The sequence below is a fragment of the Austrofundulus limnaeus genome, unplaced genomic scaffold, assembly GCF_001266775.1.
Source record: "Austrofundulus limnaeus strain Quisiro unplaced genomic scaffold, Austrofundulus_limnaeus-1.0 Scaffold187, whole genome shotgun sequence".
NCBI classification, from domain to species: domain Eukaryota; kingdom Metazoa; phylum Chordata; class Actinopteri; order Cyprinodontiformes; family Rivulidae; genus Austrofundulus; species Austrofundulus limnaeus.
This window is the reverse complement of record NW_013952589.1, coordinates 610,896-615,239: the sequence shown is the minus strand read 5'-3', so window position 1 is coordinate 615,239 and position 4,344 is coordinate 610,896.

Sequence of the window (4,344 nt, the reverse complement as noted above, 5' to 3'; positions counted from 1 at the left end):
GTGTTGCCAAAAGCAACACTTTCCCCTGACAGCTGTTCTCATGATGTCACTCAAAGACTGTTGAGCTGTTAAATTCAACACTAAGTTTATGTTTAAGAAGTTTATTTTTATCTCTTTCATTATTATTCCTGGAGGCGGCRTGCGTACGTGTTGGCACCGTCAGCGCGGCCATGTCTTTCAGCAGCGTGTGTTGTGTGTGTTTTCAGAGGAGGACAGGCTTCAGTGAGTTTCTGCAGTAGCTGTTGAGTAATCGAAAGTTGGTTCTCTTGTATTTTGGGCCCAAGTGATGACATAACAACCTGTTGACAGCGAGCCGGGAGCGTTTGCAGGGTACTGTGAGTAAAACTGAGACCAAAGCTAAAAAACAACCTTTTCTCAAAAATGACGTACACGTGTGAAAAAGTAATATATTAGCTAATAATAAACGGTAAGCATGGCGCTGTTGGTTTAGTTTGTCATTGTTTTCTCAACCGACCAACGTCTGTGCTTCTACGCCAATTTAAGTGTGGTGCATAAACCGTGTTGAGGCTGCAAGTCTACCATTCTGACTGGAGTTGAGGAAACTTTTGATAGGCTGGCGTTGTCATTCTTCAACTTAAGCATCTGTTACAGAATGTTGTTAAACACCTGTCAGCATCCAGGACCTCTCAGCAAAATGCTTCCTTGTATTAGATAACAGAATTTGCACCAGTTTTAGGAAAAAAAACCAAACACTTAAAGTCTACGGTTTTTTCAAGACGTCACTTCTCAAAATGATCTGACAGTTTGTCATGGGTGGCTTGGTGGTTAACACTTGAGAATGTCAAACACCCCAGTCTCACTTTACAATTTCTTGTTGTTTGTCACGTTTATGGTGTGTAAGAAAATAACATAACTTACGTGTCCGATCTCTCGATATTGCCACTAATTTATTGGTTAGTGTTTACACTGGGTGAACTACAAAAACCAATGTGTTACTGTGCAAGACTGTGGTAGACAAAACACCACATCATCATCGACAACTGTTGGAGTTATCTCCTGAGTGTTTGATCGAACAACTATTCTTGTGTGTCAAAGTTTATTGTTTACTACAAAACTGTTACTTTGGCCTGGGCAAATTATTTTGTTGCCTACATCCATGTTTGTTGTGCCCACCCTCGGCTCATTTATTACTCACTTTTTGGAACAGTATTTATCTTCAGTAGGGCTTTTAGTGTTTAGACGATTTTTTAACTAAGTATGGTTTGTGACGTATTTGAGCAGCACACACCACTGATTTGTGTGTGCTTTTTTCATTTGGGATTTCTCCGGTAGACAAGGATTTCTCTGGTAGAATTTATACCGGGCCAATCAGCAATCATAAGGAGGAGTTGTGAACGACGACGTTGATTGTCTGCGCCGTTTTAGACTGCTTGTAGTTTAGCAGTGTCAGTGGAAGAAGTGAATGAAACCAGTCCATGTTAACAGGGCTTCCAAATTAAATGAAATTTGTCTCGCAAAGCCTTCAGGACTCATTTTCAGCTGTATCATTCAGCTCGGTACTTCTTTCTAACCAGTAGGGGATGGTTTCATTACAACGTGCACAGTTTTCAGTTAGCTTCTTAACATGGCTTCCTTCATAGTTGAGCTGGTGCACTTACATACGTCACGGCCAAACGTCATGCTCCTTCTCCATGAGCATGGTTTTACTCTATTCTGTTTGGTTCTGCTCAGGTGTGCATGTGTGTCTCCATCACTCTGTGGGCATGATTATGGGCGGACCATCCCCAGCTGTTGCCATTGTAGTTTTATCGTTCAGTCTTTACTTTTTATTTACTTATGTTTTTGTCATAGTGTTGTTTATAAGTGCTTATAACCATGGGTGGCCAGTTTGTTCAAAATTTCGGGATATCTGCTCGACTTTGTCTCCTTCACCTCTCTCCAGGAAGCGTTTGCAAGTTTGGCCTTTCCCAAGAACGACAAAAATGTCAGACCATGGTTTTATTACTGCTTTCGCCATCTCGTATTCAAAAATAAAAGTGTCTCTCTCCAGGTTGAAGTTTGCACAAGTGATGTCTTTCCTCTGTCAATCAATCCCAGAACTAATCCACGAGCAGCATTCTGCTGACGTCAAAATCGTAAGCGTGTTGTACTCCTTGCTTCTGCCTGCTTAGAACCAACGGAGAGGAGGTACTGAAAGAGTGCGGTGGAGAAGGGGTTTTAGTGATTGGGTCAAATCAGATCCAATTGTTTTAAACATTAGCTGTGTCCAAAACTACAGGCCGGATCCTCCGGAGGACCCAGACTCCCCGGTCTCGGCGGGCCGGGTCCTTGGTAGACCGGGAAGACCGGAAAAAAAGTGTCTGTGAATTTGGACGGTCTAGCCTCCCCTCCTTACCCCGGCGTACAACATGTCACCTAGCAACTGTGATGACGCTAAACAAGCAAACTTAAATCAAAACTAGAAAAATATCAATACATTAGCATTATTAATTTCACAAAACTATAAAATTAACTTAAAAGTATCATTTGAAGAACTAATTGACCCGCTGTATGTTCATGTTTATTTCGCGTTTTCATGACGAAAAAATAATATTTAAAAACATGTCCATACAAATGATAAAAGAATTAGAATTACAACCGCTAATTTTTTTTTAATTTTTATATCACCATATTTTTATTTAAAATGTATTCTTTTCTCTCGCTTCATCCGCCATTACTAGCTTAAACAAATCTCTGGTCGGGCCGCAATGCATTATGGGATATGCTGGGCCGGGAAGGATCCATCGGACCTGTCCTTCGATTCGGGCCAAAAGAAGGACGTATTTGTTGGCCGCATCGGAGGAGTCTTCRGTTTTGGACGTCCTTCGTCGCGGCGCTGTGACGTATGCGGCCGACAAATTCGACCTTCGGAGGACCCGTCCTGCCGTTTTGGACACAGCCATTGACAGAGCCCACACCTCCACCAAGCAATTATTCCTTAATAGCCAAGAGTCCAGACCCTTTGTAACAAAGTGAAGAAAAAAGGGTCTGGTTTAGACCAGGCCACAGGCCAGTGGGCTAAGTTGCAGTTCGTAGGTTTTAGTAGACTAACATTCCCATTTTTCTTCTCATATATATGTAAAATATTTGTTCATGAATGCATCAGGAACATATAAATACATCATACAGGTCAGAGGACTTGAGGTTTCACATTTTCTTGGACAAACAAAATGCATTTCTGGAGACTCCAGCATAGTGAAATGAAATGTTTGACAGCAGCCGAGTTTATTTCCTGTTAAAACTCAAACTGTTTAGGTTTTTCTGGATGGAGAGTGTTTTCTATTTGTTCTGTTTAAAACGTTGGAGCTTTGGTTAGTTGGAGTGAGTGCAGGTGAGAGTAATCTGAATGTAAAATTTAATCTACCATCTTTCTAGTACTTGCATAGTTTCAGTCTCAATCAAGACAAAAACTTCTGTGAAAGTCCATACAAGCACAAATATACGTTTTATAAAAGTTTACATCAGGAAATATTAAGAAAATCCACAGTAAAAACTTTTAAAATAGAACACAAATACCTCATAGTGTTGCTTTTATGCCCTGAAGTTGTGTGAACTTAAAAAAAGCCTCATCCTTTTTTCATTGACAGACATTTCCAACCATCAGAGACTTTGTGTGTTTCTATAGTCTGCCGTCCCCCAAAGTTGGTGGAGTGTGAAAACATGTAATTGCTTCATGAAACCTAACTAGGTGATATGAATAATCTGTCAGTGAAGGAGGCCACCCGGCCTTCCTGCCAATCACTGAGGTGTCCCAGTGTAGCGAAGCGTGGCCAAAACCATACCTGACCATCCGGAAAAAAAAAAAAATAGAATCTGTCCTTCAAGTTTTCCTTTTCCTGCAACTGTCCTTATCAGACCGAAGGGACCTTCCATGCCACCAGGATCAGCTCTGTATCAGATAGGACACCGGCCACTGATTGATGTGTGCTTTCCTCAGTCTGACACAGAATATAAAATTCCTGACAAAATGTCAAGAAATGATATTTATATATTGTATWTGAGGATAGATACATTCACAAACAATTCAATTTACTTCAGGTCAAATGGTTTAAAACTGGTAAAGCAAATGGTAACGCCAAAAATAAAATAAAACAAACAAAAAAAAACATGCAAAAATTTATAAATCTGTCATGTTTGGTTGAATCCCAAGTGCAGAGTGAAAAATTCTGATTGCTGAAGCGCTTAAACAAACTTTATGTACAAGAAGTAAACGGCTGACAGGGTAGTAAAAAGTCCWCAGAAACTGGAACGGAACAGAAGCAGACATGAAGGTGATCATGGGAGACGTAACATCACACAAAGCACCAGAAAACACCTTAAGGAGAGACATGAAGAACAGGTGAG